Source organism: Balaenoptera acutorostrata, chromosome 3 (genome assembly GCF_949987535.1).
Source record: "Balaenoptera acutorostrata chromosome 3, mBalAcu1.1, whole genome shotgun sequence".
NCBI lineage: Eukaryota > Metazoa > Chordata > Mammalia > Artiodactyla > Balaenopteridae > Balaenoptera > Balaenoptera acutorostrata.
In genome coordinates this window covers 157,435,790-157,459,895 of record NC_080066.1, presented here as the reverse complement: position 1 = coordinate 157,459,895, position 24,106 = coordinate 157,435,790, and the positions used below count along the sequence as shown (strand labels likewise).

Sequence of the window (24,106 nt, the reverse complement as noted above, 5' to 3'; positions counted from 1 at the left end):
CTCATAATGTTTTCATGGGGGTTAAACAATAGCATATAGAGTCATAATCCAGCCCCGTGCCAGACACGCTGGCAGGCACCCAGTAAGTGGTACTGTTAATGTGATTTAGGGATATGGACTAGGGACTCATTTATGCACTGGGGTCTTTGAGGAGGAAAGGGATGAGACTGACCACCTCGTGGCCTCTGCTACCCCTCTGAAGTACATTACCATCACTTCCAAGTCTTAAATTATGTAAAACACATCCCTGTGGTACAAATACTAAGCAAATGGGAATGATGTCACTTTGGCAAAGAATGTAAATATCAGTGCAAATGGACAGCACTTGGAAAGGCAGCTGCTTTTATCTCATCACTGCAGCAATCCTCTCCAGAAGATTTAGACGTCTAAACCACAGTGATAGAGGGCACACGCAGACCCTTCTCTCTGCCATTCCAGCAAGGGTAGTTCTTTTCCCTTTTGGAGTAATGCATCTCAGAGAGAAGTTGTATTTCACAATAGCCCTGTGCTCTCACAGACAAGCAAGCACTGTGCACACAGGCAAGTCAGAGTGTGAAGGTAGCACGTATGCAAGGTGCCGCATCTAAGTGGCAGGCGGCTTACAGCCCTGCATGCTGATTCTCAGCAACACCTTGAAGGAGTGGTTGACAGCTGCAGTCTTGACAGGAAGAGAGGGAGACCTTCTTGAACACACACACACACACACACACACACACACACACACACACACACATTCACCTGGGGCAGAAGTTCTTACACTGTCTGCTTACAGAGATCTGCACAAAGCAAGACAAATAGACATTAGGGCACTAAATGACAGAGGGGATCAGCAAGTAATTTAAACATTTGAGTCTTTACTTTCCTGTTCAAACAGTTATAGACACCTGTCCACCACTATTTGCTATGATTTTTAGAATCTACCACAATTATTCCCAGACCCCCAAACAGTAAGCGACAAAGCTACTCCTAGAGCAAAAGTAAACTGGGTTGTAGAATTGGGAGGTGCCAACATGTGTGGGCAGTGTCAGCCCTCCGTCACCTTGTCAATGCCAGCATGGTACAACGTTTGTTCTTTGCTGCGCAGTCTTGGAGCACTAGATCAACTCTCTCATCATCTTTGGCATCAGAACTCCAGGGCCAGGAAATCACAACTCTCTAAGAGGTTAGGCAAATGCCATATGTTAAAGGAGAGAAGAAAGCAATAGAATAGCTTATTCTAATGTTTCTTTTCCAAAGCTACAGAAAAAAAAAAAAAAAAAAGAAATGCCAAAGAAGAGGGAAACAAAGCAGGGCCAGGGAATAGGGCATAGATGATAGAAATAAAAAGTCAGATAAATGTATACAGACAAATACAGCCCTGATGTTTCCATGAATAATTCAGGACTCACACTGAACTGACATGCTTAGACAAGGAGGGACAATGGAGTTTTTATGGGACAGGGAACTCTGACAACTCCTGGGAAATTCTTGAGGGCTGTTTTATGTTTTCATCATATACACGCACATATACACACAAATGCACATGTACGTATAATACAAACATATGATATACATATACATACTGATAAGAATGCTTTGTGTTCCAAGGATTGAATAAAGCTATTAGATATTAGGAAATCCTGCTCAGAAATCCACAGATGTTCTCTTTTTCAGAGAAGATGACTTGAAGGTTTTCAGACTTCACTCCTTCTCTCCCAACCTGAACCCAATGGCTCACGACTCCATATATGGCTAATCAAATCTACCTGTCCAAACATCCTCAGTTCTTTCCACAATCCAATGTTCTGACATATCCTCATTACTAATCTCCAAACCTGGTACGCTTCCTGGAATTTCCTCTGCTCCCATTCCTACGAAGCCACGTAACACCAACAAAAATCACAAACTTCTTTATTTGATCCACAAATTTATGGTATATTACTGAATATACCTGGAGCCTGAATACCAATACTATTTATCTAACTGAACTGACTATTTTCTCTTTCTGCAAACCTGTCTCTTCTCCTAATTAATCTGGAGTTATTTAGGAAGGAGTTCTTGTCTCCCTGAAATTGAGTGTGAAAGTCTGTGTCTGCATATATGTGTGTATTTAATTCAATATCTTTTATCTGATTTTCAAAAGAGGATAAAAACCTTCCCTCTCTCTTTAGATTTTACCAAAATCTAAAACCTTGGCAGCATCATTCCTTTTTCTAGCCTGCTCTTCTTATGGGCCTGATTCCACCTGCTTTAATTTAATAATATGACACAATCCCTGGTCAAGTTCCTTCTGGGGAAAAAAGCAAACAAGGCAAGGGCCTCCACACCTGAACTTAGATTTGTCTCGTTTCTTTTTTTGTTTGTTTGCTTGTTTTTGAGAAATTCATAATTCCTCAGCCATCAAACACTTTAAGATTCTTGAGGCTTACCAAATATTTTCTAATTAATCAGCAATATAAATAATGTAGATATTTCACCATTCATGTATCCCCATACCAGGGGAACAAACACCACCATATGCAGGTACTTCTGAAGGTACTGGGACATCCCGTTGTTAGCATTATTATATACAAAATATTAATAACAATGTTACCAACTAAGAATAATGCCATATATGTCTACACTAATATTCCACGTCCCATTAGCTCTGTCTTAGTTCAAACTGTTAGAAAGAATTTCTGACGTATATACACTACCAAATGTAAAATGCATGGCTAGTGGGAAGCAGCTGCATAGCACAGGGAGATCAGCTCGGTGCTTTGTGACCACCTAGAGGGGTGGGATAGGGAGGGTGGGAGGGAGACGCAAGAGGGAAGGGATATGGGGACATATGTATATGTATAGCTGATTCACTTTGTTGTACAGCAGAAACTAACACAACACTGTAAAGCATTTATACTCCAATAAAGATGTGAAGAAAAAAAAAAAGAACTTCCTTATATTGAACAATATGTGGCCTTTCTACTTCTAAGCATGGATTCCATTTCTTTCCATTAAAGGTATACTGACCACTAATTCCTCCTTTAAAATTACGATTTAGCATATGTATTGCAACAGATGTTGTATCACTCACCCATCCCCTGACATTACTCCAATCACTCCACACCTGAGCCTTCTACAATCCTTTAACTGTCATCTACACAATACAGGCTCAAGACCCATCTTCTCAGGTTTTCTTTTTCAAAATGCTTTCTAGTGTGTGAATGCAGTGAGGTGTGTAAATATAATATCCTTTATGTAATCTGCCCAGCACTGTGTACCACAGGATTACTTATTGGGCAGGTTTATTTTAGCAGCTGATCATCCACATTGAGTTTGTGGTCACCTAAAATCTTCTGGCTTGCTTTGTGTGAATTTCTGTCAAAACAGATCTCTCTAAATGAATTGTGTTTATTCATTTGTTTATTTCAGTGTAAGAGGATAGATTCTAGAATGAGAAAGAACTAAACTCAATTCCAGACACAATATTTTCAAGCCACATGACCTTGAGAAATCAATTTAATATATTTAATTTTCAGTTTTCTTATCTGGAAAAAATTAATAATTCATATCTCACAGTTTCTCTCAAGGAATTCAGAGACAAAATGCCTGGCATAGAGTAGGTCCTCAAGAAATGTTGGCTCCGGGCTTCCCTGGTGGCGCAGTCGTTGAGAATCTGCCTGCCAATGCAGGGGACATGGGTTCGAGCCCTGGTCTGGGAGGATCCCACATGCCGCGGAGCAGCTGGGCCCGTGAGCCACAACTACTGAGCCTGCGCGTCTGGAGCCTGTGCTCCGCAGCAAGAGAGGCCGCGACAGTGAGAGGCCCGTGCACCGCGATGAAGAGTGGCCCCCACTTGCCGCAACTAGAGAAAGCCCTCGCACAGAAACGAAGACCCAACACAGCCATAAATAAATAAATAAATAAATAAAAGCATGTCAATTCATTTTAAAAAAAAAAAAGAAATGTTGGTTCCTTGTTCATTTCATTTCGTGGTTTCAGATTATCAAAAAACTTTTTTGATCTGGTATTTGTGTCATCTGTAGATTTGGTTAAACATCTGTTCAGAACCTTCCTGTGAGCTGTGTACATCAATAGAGGATAGGCCGGCACCAAGGACAGCATTCAAGGGTTTCTAATCAAAATGCTGCCAAAGCTAGTGAAGGGATTTAAAAGTTTCCATAAATAAAACGTTGATTTGTGAGTTTAGTCATTACTGAACTATAAAAATAAATAGCTACCTAGAATATGAGAAAGGTGATGTCACATGACATTGCTTAAAGTCACATATCATACATACATGCGTTATCAAGTCTTGATTCACTAAAGAATCATTCCACAATTATTCCCACAAATTACCTTCCATATGTTTACCATATATATGTATTTACGTACGTGTATGTGTATTAAAAACCTTTGAGACATTCCAGGTCACTTCCCAATACCTAACAAAATAATTCAACTGAACAAGAGTATATAAATGGAAAGAAAGCTTTATCCCAGGGTTCTTTAGATCATAATGAAGAACAGAGTGTCCTTACTTTTAGGAATCTGCTCACTGAAATACAAGTCGTTCAGAAAAAAAAAAAATGTGTCATTAAGCCATAAGCAGCACCACACAATGTGAGTTACAACATCTGGCAGGGAAAATGATTTTTAGTTAGGGTTGATTTTGAAAACCAACAACTTATTTTTTACCTTCCTGAAAAAAATGTATAAAATGGTATCTAGCTGGACCATAGCCGTACAAAAACAATGGTATAGACAGAAATGTAGGGAACTACAAAGCTCAAAAAAAGGGAAAAATTTTTGATATGATTAGTAATAAAACAGACACGAACATATGGAAAATTGCACTGGCATAAAGAACATCATCAACCTGGAAGAAATCACAAAATCATTCAGATATCATACTTGGATACAAATGTATAAAACATGCATTCATTCAACAAATATTTATTAAATGCCAACTGAGGACCAAGCACTGTGACAGGTATTGGAGTTCAAAAGTCAATAAAGAAGTCATTCCTGACATTAAACAGCCAGCATAGTGAATGTTGTTAAAAAAAAAGAAAAAAAAATCCTCATTGAGGGTTTCAATGTCAAGATTTATCCACATATGCCATATTATGTTGATCTTCCCAGACATAGCCTGAAAACTACAAGATAGACACTCCTCACATGTCAATTATGCTTTTGGTTGTACAGGAAGAATTTAGAAGGTTTGTAGTAGCTGCATCAACTTATGGACATCATTTTAGCTCTCCTGAATAGGTTTCTTCATTAACAATGCAGAGACTGCAACAGTAACTCATGAGACCCTGGGCAGCTCTAACATTTTGAGATCAAGCTATATAAAATAAGGTGGACATTCAGTGTAGAATGTCCACTGTTTATTTAGTCTACTGATAGCATTTCTTATAAACAAGAGTACATTGTGTATTTACTCATGGGTATTTGCATGCTTAAAACCCAGTAATTTATGCTTTCATAAATAGCATTTCATGGATATATTGAACATGCGAAATTAGAAAATTGTGGTAAGTTATTAGACATCTTAGGTTAAACTGCAATTTGGTATGTACTTGCCAAAGACCTAAATTTCAAATTTTAATCTGGTTTGTTAATGACTTTAATTTTTTCAGTATGGCTATGGCTTTATATTATTACCTAACACCAGAAGGCATATATTATCCTGAATAATAAATTAAAAAAATGTTTTGTGAGTGTGTATGTGTATGCTTCTTTGTGTGATTTTGTCTGTATAGCTTTGTTTTTACCATTTGTCCTAGGGTTCTGTCTGTCCGTTTTTTGTTTTTTTTTTTTTTAGTATAGTTTTTAGTGCTTGTTATCATTGGTGGATTTGTTTTTTGGTTTGGTTGCTCTCTTCTTTCTTGCTTCCTTTCTTTTTATTATTACTTTTTATTTTTAATAATTAAAAAAATTTAAAAAATATCTTTATTTTATTTTACTTTATATCCTTTTTCCTTTCTTTCTTTCTTTTTTTTCTCCCTTTTATTCTGAGCTGTATGGCTGACATGGTCTTGGTGCTCCGGCTGGTGTCAGGCCTGTGCCTCTGAGGTGGGAGAGCCGAGTTCAGGACATTGGTCCATCAGAGACCTCCCAGCTCCATGTAATATCAAATGGCGAAAGCCCTCCCAGAGATCTCCATCTGAACACTAAGACCCAGCTCCACTCAACGACCAGCAAGCTACAGTGCAGGACACCCTATGCCAAACAACTAGCAGGACAGGAACACAACCCCACCCACCAGCAGAGAGGCTGCCTAAAATCATAATAAGGTTACAGGCACCCCAAAACACACCACCAGACACAGTCCTGCCCACCAGAAAGACAAGATCCAGCCTCATTCACCAGAACACAGGCACCAGTCCCCTCTATCAGGAAACCTACACAACCCAATGAACCAACCTTACCCACTGGGAGCAGACACCAAAAACAACAGGAACTATGAACCTGCAGCCTGCGAAAAGGAGACCCCAAACACAGTAAGTTAAGCAAAATGAGAAGACAGAGAAACACACAGCAGATGAAAGAGCAAGGTAAAAACCTATCAGACCAAACAAATGAACAGGAAATAGGCAGTGTACCTGAAAAAGAATTCAGAATAATGATAGTAAAGATGATCCAAAATCTTGGAAATAAAATGGAGAAAATATAAGAAACATTCAGCAAGAAACTAGAAGAAATAAAGACCAAAGAAACAATGATGTACAACAAAATTAATGAAATTAAAAATTCTCCAGAAGGAATCAATAGCAGAATAACTGAGGCAGAAGAACGGATAAGTGACATGGGAGATAAAATAGTGAAAATAATGACTGCAGAGCAGAATAAAGAAAAATGAATGAAAAGAATTGAGGACAGTCTTAGAGACCTCTGGGACAACATTAAATGCACCAAAATTCGAATTATAGGGGTCCCAGAAGAAGAAGAGAAAAAGAAAGGGACTGAGAAAATATTTGAAGAGATTGTAGTTGAAAATTTCCCTAATATGGGAAAGGAAATAGTCAACCAAGTCCAGGAAGCGCAGAGAGTCCCATACAGGATAAATCCAAGGAGAAACATGCCAAGACACATATTAATCAAACTATCAGAAATTAAATACAAAGAAAAAATATTAAAAGCAGCAAGGGATAAACAACAAACAACATACAAGGGAATCCCCAAAACATTAATAGCTGATCTTACAGCAGAAATTCTGTAAGCCATAAGGAAGTGGCAGGATATATTTAAAGTGATGAAAGGGAAAAACCTACAACCAAGATTACTCTACCCAGCAAGAATCTCATTCAGATTTAAAGGAGAAATTAAGACCTTTACAGACAAGCAAAAGCTAAGAGAATTCAGCACCACCAAACCAGCTTTACAACAAATGCTAAAGGAACTTCTCTAGGCAGGAAACACAAAAGAAGGAAAAGACCTACAAAAACAAACCCAAAACAATTAAGAAAATGGTAATAGGAACATACATATCAATAATTACCTTAAATGTAAATGGATTAAATGCTCCAACCAAAAGACATAGACTGGCTGAAGGGACACAAAAACAAGACCTGTATATAAGCTGTCTACAAGAGACACACTTTAGACCTAGGGACACGCAGACTAAAAATGAGGGGATGGAAAAGATATTCCATGCAAATGGAAATCAAAAGAAAGTTGGAGTAGCAATTCTCATATCAGACAAAATAGACTTTAAAATAAAGACTACCACAACAGACAAAGAAGGACACTATATAATGATCAAGGGATCAATCCAAGAGGAAGATATAACAACTGTAAATATTTATGCACCCAACATAGGAGCACCTCAATGCATAAGGCAAATGCTAACAGCCATAAAAGGGCAAATCGCCAGTAACACAATCATAGTAGGGGACTTTAATACTCCACATTCACCAATGGACAGATCATCCAAAATGAAAATAAATAAGGAAACACAAGCTTTAAATGATACATTAAACAAGGTGGACTTAATTGATATTTATAGGACATTCCATCCAAAAACAACAGAATACACATGCTTCTCAAGTGCTCATAGAACACTCTCCAGGATAGATCATATCTTGGGTCACAAATCAAGCCTTGGTAAATTTAAGAAAATTGAAATCATATCAAGTTTCTTTTCTGACCAAAATGCCATGAGACTAGATATCAATTACAGGAAAAAAAAACTGTAAAAAATACAAACACATGGAAGCTAAACAATACATAACTAAATAACCAAGAGCTCACTGAAGATATCTAAGGGGAAATCCAAAAATACCTAGAAACAAATGACAATGAAAACATGACGACCCCAAACCTATGGGATGCAGCAAAAGCAGTTCTAAGAGGGAAGTTTATAGCAATACAATCCTACCTCAAAAAACAGGAAACATCTCAAATAAACAACCTAAACTTACACCTAAAGCAATTAGAGAAATAAGAACAAAAAAACCCCAATGTTAGCAGAAGGAAAGAAATCTTAATGATTAGATCAGAAATCAATGAAAAAGCAATGAAGGAAACAATAGCAAACATCAATAAAACTAAAAGCTGGTTCTTTGAGAAGATAAACAAAATTGATAAACCATTAGCCAGACTCATCAAGAAAAAAAGGGAGAAGACTCAAATCAATAGAATTAGAAATGAAAAAGGAGAAGTAACAACTGACACTGCAGAAATACAAAAGATCATGAGAGACTACTAAAAGCAACTATATGCCAATAAAATGGACAACCTGGAAGAAATGGACAAATTCTTAGAAAAGCAAAACTTCCAAGACTGAACCAGGAAGAAATATAAAATATAAACAGACCAATCACAAGCACTGAAATTGAAACTGTGATTAAAAATCTTCCAACAAACAAAAGCCCATGACCAGATGGCTTCACAGGTGAATTCTATCAAACATTTAGAGAAGAGCTAACACTTATCCTTCTCAAACTCTTCCAAAATGAAGCAGAGGGACAAACACTCCTCAACTCATTCTATGAGGCCACCATCACGCTGATACCAAAACCAGACAAACATGGAACAAAGAAAGAAAACTACAGGCCAATAGCACTGATGAACATACATGCAAAAATCCTCCACAAAATACCAGCAAACAGAATTCAACGGCACATTAAAAGGATCATACATCATGATCAAGTGGGATTTATCCAAGGAATGCAAGGATTCTTCAGTATACACAAATCAATCAATGTGATAAAACATATTAACAAATTGAAGGAGAAAAGCCATATGATCATCTCAATAGATGCAGAAAAAGCTTTCGACAAAATTCAACACCCATGTATGATAAAAACCCTCTAGAAGGTAGGCATAGCGGGAACTTATCTCAACATAATAAAGGCCATGTATGACAAACTCACAGCCAACATTGTTCTCAATGGTGAAAAACTGAAACCATTTCCTCTAAGATCAGGAACAAGACAAGGTGGTACAGTCTCACCACTATTATTCAACATAGTTTCGGAATTTTTAGCCACAGCAATCAGAGAAGAAAAATAAGTAAAAGGAATCCAAATCAGAAAAGAAGAAGTAAAGCTGTCACTGTTTGCAGATGACATGATACTCTACATAGAGAATCCTAAAGATGCTACCAAAACTACGAGAACTAATCAATGAATTTGGTAAAGTAGCAGGATACAAAATTAATGCACAGAAATCTCTTGCATTCCTATACACTAACAATGAAAAATCTGAAAGAGAAATTAAGGAAACACTCCTATTTACCCTTGTAACAAAAAGAATAAAATACCTAGGAATAAACTTAAGGAGACAAAATACCTGTGTGCAGAAAACCATAAGACATTGATAAAAGAAATTAAAGATGATACAAACCGATGGAGAGATATACCATGTTCTTGGATTGGAAGAATCAACATTGTGAAAATGATTCTACTACCCAAAGTAATTTACAGATTCAATGCAATCCCTATCAAACCACCAATGGCATTTTTCACAGAACTAGAACAAAAAATTTCACAATTTGTATGGAAACACAAAAGACCCCGAATAGCCAAAGCAATGTTGAGAAAGAAAAATGGATCTGGAGGAACCAGCCTCCCTGACTTCAGACTATACTTCAAAGCTACAGTAATCAAGACAGTATGGTGCCAGCAAAAAACAGAAATATAGGTCAATGGGACAGGATAGAAAGCCCAGAGATAAACCCGCACACATATGGTCACCTTATCTTTGATAAAAGAGGCAAGAATATACAATGGAGAAAAGACAGCCTCTGGACAACTACATGAAAAAGAATGAAATTAGAACACTCCCTAACACCATACACAAAAATAAACTCAAAATGGATTAAAGACCTAAATGTAAGGCCAGACACTATCAAACTCTTAGAGGAAAACATAGGCAGAACACTCTATGACATAAATCACAGCAAGATCCTTTTTGACCCACCTCCTAGAGAAATGGAAATAAAAACAAAAATAAACAAATGGAACCTAATGAAACTTCAAAGCTTTTGCACAGCAAAGGAAACCATAAACAAGATGAAAAGACAACTCTCAGAATGGGAGAACATATTTGCAAATGAAGCAACTGACAAAGGATTAATCTCCAAAATTTACAAGCAGCTCATGCAGCTCAATATCAGAAAAACAAACAACCCAAACCAAAAATGGGCAGAAGACCTAAATAGACATTTCTCCAAAGAAGATATACAGATTGCCAACAAACACATGAAAGGATGCACAACATCACTAATCATTAGAGAAATGCAAATCAAGACTACAATGAGGTATCACCTCACACCAGTCAGAATGGCCATCATCAAAAAATCTACAAACAATAAATGCTGGAGAGGGTGTGGAGAAAAGGGAACCCTCTTGCACTGTTGGTGGGAATGTAAATGATACAGCCACTTTGGAGAACAGTATGGAGGTTTCTTAAGAAACTTAAAATAGACCATACGACCCAGCAATCCCACTACTGGGCATATATCCTGAGAAAACCATAATTCAAAAAGAGACATGTACCACAATGTTCATTGCAGCACTATTTACAATAGCCAGGACATGGAAGCAACCTAAGTGTCCACTGACAGATGAATGGATAAAGACGATGTGGCACATATATACAATGGAGTATTACTCAGCCATAAAAAGAAACAAAATTGAGTTATTTGTAGTGAGATGGATGGACCTAGAGTCTGTCATACAGAGTGAAGTAAGTCAGAAAGAGAAAAACAAATACTGTATGCTAACACATATATATGGAATCTAAAAAAAAAAAAAAAAATGGTTCTGAAGAACCTAGGGGCAGGACAGGAATAAAGACGCTGACATACAGAATGGACTTGAGGACACGGCAAGTGGGAATGGTAAGCTGGGATGAAGTGAGAGAGTGGCATGGACATATATACACTACCAAATGTAAAAGAGATAACTAGTGGGAAGCAGCCGCATAGCACAGGGAGATGAGCTCGGTGCTTTGTGACCACCTAGAGGGGTGGGATAGGGAGGGTGGGAGGGAGACCCAAGCGGGCGTAGATGTGGGGATATATGTATATGTATGGCTGATTCACTTTGTTATAAAGCAGAAACTAACACACCATTGTAAAACAATTATAGTCCAATAAAGATGTTTAAAATAAATAAACGGTCACATTTTTATGCAAAGATTAGAAAATGTATATATTATGCAACCTAAAGGAAGAGTACTTCACACGTGAACATTTCAGGCATATTCTCCCCAAACAGAATCCTGCCAGATGAGTAAGAAAATTAATTTCTCCTAAATAGGGACACTCATTAACAGAGTTGGTCATGAAGAGAGAATGTGGTTCATGCGAGGGTAATGATACTACTAACACTTAATTGCAATGAGGTCTACAAGGATTCATAAGTGATTTGAGCCACAGCCATAACCCTAAGCGTACCTAAAAGCAGCACACATGAAATTTAACACTGATAATATTATCAATGGTCTGTCCTAGGAATGACTACATAGCACAAGTAGAATAGACTAGAAAACCACATCTTACATCTTTGCACTCTGTCCTACTTACTGAAACACAGTTTTCTTCCTACACATCCTATTACTCCAAATATCCCAAATTCCATAAAACATCAGGCTTGTTTCCACTCAGCAGTTTTTATTGTTGTTAAAATGCTAATTGTTAATTTATTTATCTGTCCAAAAGCTCTCCCAGAGTCTGAGTTTTTCTTCATTGAATCAGCTTGTCCTGGGGATACAGCTAAACCTGCCTTTGATCAGTGTTTAATCCTTCTAGATGCTCACGGGTGTGTAGTTTAGTATCTATGAGAAAGTAATTAGAAAGGATGGAGAAAGATAGTATTATAGCTCCTGCTAGCATGAGAAATGAAATCAGAATTCTCTGCCCCCTCTTCTGTCTTCACAGACAAGGGATCATGCTACAGAATGTAAAACTCAAAAGTCTGGTGATACTCTTAATTAAACAAAGGGGTGTGGATTGAGATTCAATAGAATTTATTATAACAGAGGATCTTTCAGAAACAGAACTCTAATATGGATGAGAAACAAGGAAAATACACTCTTCTGTCCTTAAGCAGTTATAGGCATCCTTGTTCTAACACACATTCTTAAGTAACTATAAGGAAATATTATCTGAAAAGCAAGTAATTATATAACTCAGCCGAAAATAAAGTGAGCAGAGACAAAGAAATAAAACATCAATATTCAATGATTAGGGTAAAAACCACAAGGAAGGGAAGGGAGGTAATGCTTAGTGGCTGATGCTAACATAAGTGGGAATGATGAGGCAAGAAATTAAGAAAGAAAAATTTAATATTAGAAAATGTTCCATGGTGGACAATCACAGGAATATTCAAAATAGTAACAGAAATCCAATAATGCACAATGATTATTCAAAATTGAACCCAAAGAATGTTCCATAGAAATAACTGAAGCAGGGGAGATTAACCAAGATGGCGGAGTAGAAGGACGTGCTCTCACTCCCTCTTGCGAGAGCACCAGAATCACAACTGGCTGCTGGACAATCATTGACAGGAAGACCCTGGACTTCACCAAGGAGGATACCCCACGTCCAAGGACAGAGGAGAAGCCACAGTGAGACGGTAGGAGGGGCGCAATCAGAGTAAAATCAAATCCCATAACTGCTGGGTGGGTGACTCACAGACTGGCAAACACTTATACCACAGAAGTCCACCCACTGGAGTGAAGGTTCTGAGCCCCACGTCAGGCTTCCCAACCTGGGGGTCCGGCAACGGGAGGAGGAATTCCTAGAGAATCAGACTTTGAAGTCTAGTGGGAATTGATTGCAGGACTGTGACAGGACTGGGGGAAACAGAGACCCCACTCTTGGAGGGCACACACAAAGTAATGTGTGCATCGGGACCCAGGGGAAGGAGCAGTGACCCTGGGGGAGACTGAACCAGACGTACCTGCTGGTGTTGGGGGGTCTCCTGCCGAGGCAAGTGGTGGCCCTGTTTCACCGTGGGGATAAGGACACTGGCAGCAGAGGTCCTGGGAAGTTCTCCTTGGCGTGAGCCCTCCCAGAGTCTGCCATTAACCCCACCAAAGAGCACGGGTAGGCTCCAGTGTTGGGTTGCCTCAGGCAAAACAACCAACAGGGAGGGAACCCAGCCCCACCCATCAACAGTCAAGTGGATTAAGGTTTTACTGAGCTCTGACCGCCACAGCAACAGTCAGGTCTACCCACCACCAGAGCCTCACATCAAGCCTCTTAGATAGCCTCAACCACCAGAGGGCAGACAACAGAAGCAAGAAAAACTACAATCCGGCAGCCTGTGGACCAAAAACCACAGTTACAGAAAGACAGAGAAGATGAAAAGGCAGAGGGCTATGTACCAGATGAAGGAACAAGAAAAAACCCCAGAAAAACAACTAAATGAAGTGGAGATAGGCAACCTTCCAGAAAAAGAATTCAGAATAATGATAGTGAAGATGATCCAGGACCTCGGAATAAGAATGGAGGCAAAGATTGAGAAGACGCAAGAAATGATTAACAAAGACCTAGAAGAATTAAAGAACAAACAAACAGAGATGACCAATACAATAACTGAAATGAAAACTACACTAGAAGGAATCAATAGCAGAATAACTGAGGCAGAAGAACGGATAAGTGACCTGGAAGACAGAATGGTGGAATTCACTGCTGCGGAACAGACTAAAGAAAAAAGAATGAAAAGAAATGAAGACAGCCTAAGAGACCTCTGGGACAACATGAAACACAACAACATTCGCATTATAGGGGTCCCAGAAGGAGAAGAGAGAGAGAAAGGACCAGAGAAAATATTTGAAGAGATTATAGTCAAAAACTTCCCTAACATGGGAAAGGAAATAGCCACCCAAGTCCAGGAAGCACAGAGAGTCCCATACAGAATAAACCCAAGGAGAAACACGCCGAGACACATAGTAATCAAAGTGGCAAAAATTAAAGACAAAGAAAAATTACTGAAAGCAGCAAGGGAAAAATGACAAATAACATACAAGGGAACTCCCATAAGGTTAACAGCTGATTTCTCAGCAGAAACTCTGCAAGCCAGAAGGGAGTGGCATGATATACTTAAAGTGATGAAAGGGAAAAACCTACAACCAAGATTACTCTACCCAGCAAGGATCTCATTTAGATTTGATGGAGAAATCAAAAGCTTTACAGACAAGCAAAAGCTAAGAGAATTCAGCACCACCAAACCAGCTCTACAACAAATGCTAAAGGAACTTCTCTAAGTGGGAAACACAAGAGAAGAAAAGGACCTACAAAAACAAACCCAAAACAATTAAGAAAATGGTCATAGGAACATACATATCGATAATTACCTTAAACGTGAATGGATTAAATGCCCCAACCAAAAGACATAGACTGGCTGAATGGATACAAAAACAAGACCCATATATATGCTGTCTACAAGAGACCCACTTCAGACCTAGGGACACATACAGACTGAAAGTGAGGGGATGGAAAAAGATATTCCATACAAATGGAAATCAAAAGAAAGCTGGAGTAGCTATACTCATATCAGATAAAATAGACTTTAAAATAAAGAATGTTACAAGAGACAAGGAAGGACACTACATAATGATCCAGGGATCAATCCAAGAAGAAGATATAACAATTATAAATATATATGCACCCAACATAGGAGCACCTCAATACATAAGGCAACTGTTAACAGCTATAAAAGAGGAAATCGACAGTAACACAATAATAGTGGGGGACTTTAACACCTCACTTACACCAATGGACAGATCATCCAAAATGAAAATAAATAAGGAAACAGAAGCTTTAAATGACACAATAGACCAGATAGATTTAATTGATATATATAGGACATTCCATCCAAAAACGGAGGATTACACATTCTTCTCAAGTGCGCACGGAACATTCTCCAGGATAGATCACATCTTGGGTCACAAATCAAGCCTCAGTAAATTTAAGAAAATTGAAATCATATCAAGCATCTTTTCTGCCCACAACACTATGAGATTAGAAATGAATTACAGGGAAAAAAACGTAAAAAAGACAAACACATGGAGGCTAAACAATACGTTACTAAATAACCAAGAGATCACTGAAGAAATCAAACAGGAAATAAAAAAATACCTAGAGACAAATGACAATGAAAACACGACGACCCAAAACCTATGGGATGCAGCAAAAGCGGTTCTAAGAGGGAAGTTTATAGCTATACAAGCCTACCTAAAGAAACAAGAAACATCTCAAGTAAACAATCTAACCTTACACCTAAAGAAACTAGAGAAAGAAGAACAAACAAAACCCAAAGTTAGCAGAAGGAAAGAAATCATAAAGATCAGAGCAGAAATAAATGAAATAGAAACAAAGAAAACAATAGCAAAGATCAATAAAACTAAAAGTTGGTTCTTTGAGAAGATAAACAAAATTGATAAGCCATTAGCCAGACCCATCAAGAAAAAGAGGGAGAGGACTCAAATCAATAAAATTAGAAATGAAAAAGGAGAAGTTACAACAGACACCACAGAAATACAAAACATCCTAAGAGACTACTACAAGCAACTTTATGCCAATAAAATGGACAACCTGGAAGAAATGGACAAATTCTTAGAAAGGTATAACCTTCCAAGACTGAATCAGGAAGAAACAGAAAATATGAACAGACCAATCACAAGTAATGAAATTGAAACTGTGATTAAAAATCTTCCAACAAACAAAAGTCCAGGACCAGATGGCTTCACAGGTGAATTCTATCAAACATTTAGAGAAGAGCTAACACCCATCCTTCTCAAACTCTTCCAAAAAATTGCAGAGGAAGGAACACTCCCAAATTCATTCTATGAGGCCACCATCACCCTGATACCAAAACCAGACAAAGCGACTACAAAAAAAGAAAATTACAGACCAATATCACTGATGAACATAGATGCAAAAATCCCCAACAAAATACTAGCAAACAGAATCCAACAACACATTAAAAGGATCATACACCATGATCAAGTGGGATTTATCCCAGGGATGCAAGGATTCTTCAATATACGCAAATCAATCAATGTGATACACCATATTAACAAACTGAAGTATAAAAACCATATGATCATCTCAATAGATGCAGAAAAAGCTTTTGACAAAATTCAACACCCATTTATGATAAAAACTCTCCAGAAAGTGGGCATAGAGGGAACCTACCTCAACATAATAAAGGCCATATATGACAAACCCACAGCAAACATCATTCTCAATGGTGAAAAACTGAAAGCATTTCCTCTAAGATCAGGAACGAGACAAGGATGTCCACTCTCACCACTATTATTCAACATAGTTCTGGAAGTCCTAGCCACGGCAATCAGAGAAGAAAAAGAAATAAAAGGAATACAAATTGGAAAAGAAGAAGTAAAACTGTCACTGTTTGCGGATGACATGATACTATACATAGAGAATCCTAAAACTGCCACCAGAAAACTGCTAGAGCTAATTAATGAATATGGTAAAGTTGCAGGCTACAAAATTAATGCACAGAAATCTCTTGCATTCCTATACACTAATGATGAAAAATCTGAAAGAGAAATTATGGAAACATTCCCATTTACCATTGCAACAAAAAGAATAAAATACCTAGGAATAAACCTACCTAGGGAGACAAAAGACCTGTATGCAGAAAACTATAAGACACTGATGAAAGAAATTAAAGATGATACCAACAGATGGAGAGATATACCATGTTCTTGGATTGGAAGAATCAACATTGTGAAAATGAGTATACTACCCAAAGCAATCTACAGATTCAATGCAATCCCTATCAAATTACCAATGGCATTTTTTATGGAGCTAGAACAAATCATCTTAAAATTTGTATGGAGACACAAAAGACCCCGAATAGCCAAAGCAGTCTTGAGGCAAAAAAATGGAGCTGGAGGAATCAGACTCCCTGACTTCAGACTATACTACAAAGCTACAGTAATCAAGACAATATGGTACTGGCACAAAAACAGAAACATAGATCAATGGAACAAGATAGAAAGCCCAGAGATCAAGCCACGCACCTATGGTCAACTAATCTATGACAAAGGAGGCAAAGATATACAATGGAGAAAAGACAGTCTCTTCAATAAGTGGTGCTGGGAAAACTGGACAGCTACATGTAAAAGAATGAAATTAGAATACTCCCTAACACCATCCACAAAAATAAACTCAAAATGGATTAGAGACCTAAATATAAGACTGGACAATATAAAACTCTTAGAGGAAAACATAGGAAGAACACTCTTTGACATAAATCACAGCAAGATCTTTTTTGATCCACCTCCTAGAGTAATGGAAATAAAAACAAAAATAAACAAGTGGGACCTAATGAAACTTCAAAGCTTTTGCACAGCAAAGGAAACCATAAACAAGACGAAAAGACAACCCTCAGAATGGGAGAAAATATTTGCAGATGAATCAACGGACAAAGGATTAATCTCCAAAATATATAAACAGCTCATTCAGCTCAATATCAAAGAAACAAACACCCCAATCCAAAAATGGGCAGAAGACCTAAATAGACATTTCTCCAAAGAAGACAAACAGACGTCCACGAAGCACATGAAAAGATGCTCAACATCACTAATTATTAGAGAAATGCAAATCAAAACTACAATGAGGTATCACCTCACTCCTGTTAGAATGGGCATCATCAGAAAATCTACAAACAACAAATGCTGGAGAGGGTGTGGAGAAAAGGGAACCCTCTTGCACTGTTGGTGGGAATGTAAATTGATACAGCCACTATGGAGAACAATATGGAGGTTCCTTAAAAAACTAAAAATAGAATTACCATATGACCCAGCAATCCCACTACTGGGCATATACCCAGAGAAAACCGTAATTCAAAAAGACACATGCACCCGAATGTTCATTGCAGCACTATTTTCAATAGCCAGGTCATGGAAGCAACCTAAATGCCCATCAACAGACGAATGGATAAAGAAGGAGTGGTACACATATACAATGGAATATTACTCAGCCATAAAAAGGAACGAAATTGAGTCATTTGTTGAGACGTGGATGGATCTAGAGACTGTCATACAGAGTGAAGTAAGTCAGAAAGAGAAAAACAAATATCGTATATTAATGCATGTATGTGGAACCTAGAAAAATGGTACAGATGAGCCAGTTTGCAGGGCAGAAGTTGAGACACAGATATAGAGAATGGACATATGGACACCAAGGGGGGAAAACTGCGGTGAGGTGGGGATGGTGGTGTGCTGAATTGGGCGATTGGGATTGACATGTATACACTGATGTGTATAAAACTGATGCCTAATAAGAACCTGCAGTATAAAAAAACAAACAAAACAACTAATACTAAACTTTCATTGGGTTATTTGTATGGAAATATGTTAATATAAATGTTTCAGACATTACATGAAATTTCTAAAAATCTTATATTTGTATTTGTATGGAAATATGTATGGAAATATGTTAATATAAATGTTTCAGACATTACAGGAAACTTCTAAAAATCTTATATGTTCTGGTGTAATGTTATAAGTAATAATCCTAGTTATTACTTTAAAATGTATATCTCAGAAATAACTAATTTTCTTGTCAACTGCATTATTATGAACTTTCATCAAATCTTTAACCATGGTCATTTTTAAGTCTTTTGTCATTTACAGACAGTTCTGGGTGTACTCTGATGATTTTGCAAATATGTTCCTATAAAAGGGTTTCATCTTCAAGAAATTCATGGAAAAGACTCTGACAAGTACAGGTTTCTGGTAACTGACTGTACTGCTGAACTGAATGAATAAGCATTTTCAGAACTCTAATGAAAAACTGATGAACTCATAAAAGTGCTAAGAAAAGATCAAGATAAAAAAAAAATTAATTACATGGGACTGAGTGAACTGATGAGGATGAGTATAATTTTTGTGACTATCTGTCTGAATTAAAAAAAAAAAAATCCCACAAGGACTCAGAGGCAAAGAATATACAAATCAATTTTCACTGCAAAGTAAAGGAGCTGTTACAGTGGAGGATTACTGGACTGAATGTCAATATTATGACATAGTATGAGTGTGTTTCATGTTTGGTAATTGCAATCATTGTTGCTTTTGTTGTGGTCATCCATGTACAATGCTTGGTGTCAGTCTATTTATCTCTTGTAAAAATAAAATACAGTGTGTGTGTGTGGAAAAAAAAAAAAAAAAAAGAAATAACTGAAGCAGAGGCACCCAAACTTATCTCTAGTTCTAATTTTCTGGACTTACCTAATGGAATGTTCCTAATAAGCACAGTATTACTCAGCAATTGAAACGCGACAACAGCTCAAGAATGGCTTAAGGTGACAATTAGTATTGTTTAGTTCTAGAATCTTGGTGACAATGCTAAAGGGGAAAGAAATGTTTCAGTGGCATTTTAATGATAACACACTATAATTTCCCTCCCCTGATAGACAAAGTAATTGTCTCGGCATCGGACATCAGAAAAAGCGCGTCATAGATCCACTCTGTGCTGTTTCTGTAACAGGACAAGCATCCACATCGCCCCTGCCTTTTCTAACTGCTTCTCTACATCTACTCATCTCCAGAGGCTGCCTTCACCTTTCCTTGCACTGAGGTCTCCTGCACTTGTAATCTGGTGCCTTTGCTTCTTGAAAGAAGACATTTTTCAAACCGCGGGTAGATTTAGTACCCTCCTTTTCCTTTGTGTTGATAATCTCGCTGCTTGTCCACTCTAACTTGAATTGGGTCTGTAAAAATCCTCCACAGAGGGGCTTCCCTGGTGGCACAGTGGTTAAGAATCTGCCTGCCAATGCAGGGAACACGGGTTCGAGCCCTGGTCCAGGAAGATCTCACATGCCGTGGAGCAGCTGAGCCCGTGCGTCACAACTACTGAGCCTGCGCTCTAGAGCCCGCGAGCCACAACTACTGAAGCCTGCGTGCCTAGAGCCCGAGCTCCACAGCAAGAGAAGCCACTGCAATGAGAAGCCCGTGCACCACAACGAAGAGTAGCCCCTGCTCGCTGCAACTAGAGAAAGCCCACACACAAGGGGCAAAGACCCAACACAGCCAAAAATAAATAAATTAAATAAATTAAAAAATAAAAAAACCCTCCTCAGAGACTTTCTCTGAAACTATGAAGTCATTAATATCTCATACTATTACATTGGCTTAAAAATCTTTTGTTCATGTTCCCCTCGACCACCATTAGTAAATGTTCCTGAGGACTCACCCCCAACATATATACATTTATTCCTAATATGTAAATATGTACTACTATACTCATCCATTAAATATATTATAAAATATACTATATTAGCAATGTAAAAAAAAGATAAAAGTAAATATAAATAGAAGCTTTAAAATTTTCTTTATACCCCTCAATATATGTGCCCCACCTTGAATCAATTGCTCTATACATTAAATTCTCATCAGCTTAACAAAATGACATAATTCTGTTGCTATGGCATTTCCTTCCTGTTAATGGGTTGAATTGTTTCTTCCCCAAAAGATATGTCAAAGTCTTTACTCCTAGTATCTCAGAATGTGACCTTAGTTGGAAATGGGGCAATTGCAGATGTTATTAGTTAAGATGAGGTCACACTGGAGTAGGGGGGGCCCTCAATCCAGTAAGACCAATGTCTTCATAAGAAGAAAAGACACTCAGACACCCAAAAGGAAAACATCAAGTGGCAATGGAGACAAAGACTGAAGTGCTATATCTGTAAGCCAAGGAATGCCAAGGATTACAAGCAAAACACCAGAAGCTAGGAAGAGGCAAGGAAGGATCCCCTCCTAGAGCCTTCAGAGGGAGCACGGAACTGCCGACACTTTGATTTTGAACTTCTAGCCTCCAGAACTATGACATAATAAATTTCTGTTGTTTCAAGCTACCCAGCTTGTGGTACTTTGTTATGGCATCCCTAGGAAAAAAATACACTTTAAAAAAAAATTTAATTAATTTATTTTTTACACAGCAGTTTCTTATTAGTTATCTATTTTATACACATCAGTGTATACATGTCAATCCCAATCTCCCAATTCATCACACCACCACCCACCCCACCCGCCGCCACTTCCCCCCACTTGGTGTCCATACGTTTGTTCTCTACGTCTGTGTCTCTATTTCTGCCCTGCAAACCGGTTCATCTGTGCCATTCTTCTAGTTCCCACATATATGCGTTAATATACGATATTTGTTTTTCTCTTTCTGACTTATTTCACTCTGTATGACAGTCTCTAGGTCCATCCACATCTCGACAAATGACCCAATTTTGTTCCTTTTTATGGCTGAGTAATATTCCATTGTATATATATACCACATCTTCTTTATCCATTCATCTGTCGATAGGCATTTAGGTTGCTTCCATGACCTGGCTATTGTAAACAGTACTGCAGTAAACATTGGGGTGCATGTGTCTTTTTGAATTATGGTTTTCTCTGGGTATATGTCCAGTAGTGGGATTGCTGGGTCATATGGTAATTCTATTTTTAGTTTCTTAAGGAACCTCCATACTCTTCTCCATAGTGGCTGTATCAATTTACATTCCCACCAACAGTGCAAGAGGGTTCCCTTTTCTCCACACCCTCTCCAGCAATTGTTGTTTGTAGATTTTCTGATGATGCCCATTCTAACCACTGTGAGGTGATACCTCATTGTAGTTTTGATTAGCATTTCTCTAATAATTAGTGACGTTGAGCAGCTTTTCAAGTGCCTCTCGGCCATCTGTATGTCTTCTTTGGAGAAATGTCTATTTAGGACTTCTGCCCATTTTTGGATTGGGTTGTTTGGTTTTTTTAATATTGAGCTGCATGAGCTGTTTATATAATTTGGAGATTAATCCTTTGGCCATTGATTCATTTGCAAATATTTTCTCCCATTCTGAGGGTTGTCTAAATACACTTCTTAACACAGAAAAACTTCCTGATTCCATCCAAGCAATGAACTATAAGAAAATATCATCCAAGATTGAAACTCCCCACTCCATAATTCAATAACTGGAGAGAGGCAGGGATAGAGAGACAGAGGCAAAGAGAGATATTATGTGATGGTAAGAGTTCAGCACAATAAGACAGAGTTATCTGTGGAGTTGCTGGCAGAGTCTGCATCTCAATGGTCTACATCAACTGATGTGCACCCATCTAGCTACATCAATTACGAACATGTTAAAATACTTTCATAAGTAGGTGACAAAGAGTCACTGCTTCAAACAAACCCCTACCACTGATCATTCTGGCCTTTCTCCCTCTTTCTGTAATTCAGCAACTAAAGGGTCAATGACTATCTCAGCAAGAGACCCAAGGCAGAGTCAGTTTTGCTTGGCTGTATTTCCTATTGGTTGTTTAATATTTTAACATTACCCAGGCCAATATGACTAACAGAGATTGGGTTTCTTGTTTAGCTAAACAATTCTCCACAGCTAACACTCATGAGGGGAATAATGGAATCCCTATTCAATCCATATTTTTTTCCTCAGCATCTCCACAAAATGTTCATTTTGAGTCAAGGACGAGATGCATTTGCAGGGTGTTGGAGGCCAGGGATATTTGCATGGTACTTTTGTGATGTAATTAATATAACATTTTCCCAGAGCTCTCAGTCTTGTTCCTGTTTTTAGAACACACAGAATGGAAGATAAAAAGAAACAGAAACCATATTTCCCACCTTGCTGTGGTCTGAATGTGTGTATCTCCCCCCTACCCAAATTCCTATGCTGAAATCCTAATGCCCAATGTGATGGTATTAGGAGGTGGGGCCCTTGGAGGTGCTTTGGTCATGAGAGCAAAGCCCTCATGAATGGGATCAATGTTCCTGTAAAAGAGCTCCCTTGCCTCTTCCATCACGTGAGGACACAGTAAGAAGGCACCATCCATGAACCAGAAAGTAGGCCCTTAACAAACACTGAATCTGCCAGCACCATGTACCTGCACTTCCCAGCCTCCAGAACTGTGGGAAATAAATTTCTGCTGTTTATAAGCTACCAGTCTACAGTATTTTCTTACAGCAGCCTGAACAGGCTAAGACATACCTGATAGAAGAGTTGTTCTTCTTACCACTGAAGTGAAGTTAGAGATTTATGCCTAAACAAAGCAATGCATTCAGCCTAATTAATTCTGATGTCTACGATTTCAGAGTGCTATTTGCATGTGATATCATCTGTAAATGTATTTCTTATTTAACCATCTCCCCAAAGGGCCATGTCTTGTTCTGCCTTCTTTCTAGTAACAACAGCTCATATTAAGAAATAAAACTTTGTGTAGCATTGAAATGTACTAAATAAATTGTTTTTCTAAGGCATAACTTCCTTTTATTGTATCTCGTTCTGGATGGGCTAACACAATGGACAGAGCTAACAAGAATACACTCAGGTTTCATTTCATGTGTTCTTTTCTATACTATAGGATAATAAGACCAGGAATATGATTAACCTGGTTAGTAATGAAAACTACATAACTTTTACCTATTTTGGAGAAAAATCTGGTATTATCTCTTGTAATACTACTCTCCACTTTATACTTTAGTACTTTGGTACTTGAATTTTGTCCAATTATTAGTATCTTTGTTTATAGTCTATTGCATTTTGATTTATTTCCCACTTTACTTCTGGAAACCTTTGGAAGGGGTGGTGATTTCCCTTTCTTTGCCATCATGCCACACTTCAGGAAAGGCTCATTTAATCTTTTAAACAGT

At 38.0% G+C, this 24,106-nt stretch overlaps 1 protein-coding gene across 13 annotated transcripts in view; it reads right to left on the bottom strand.

Moving 5' to 3' along the window:
- The window catches only part of NRXN3 (neurexin 3), a 1,648,091-nt gene that overhangs the window by 536,533 nt on the left and 1,087,452 nt on the right, over positions 1-24,106 (bottom strand). The window lies entirely within an intron of this gene.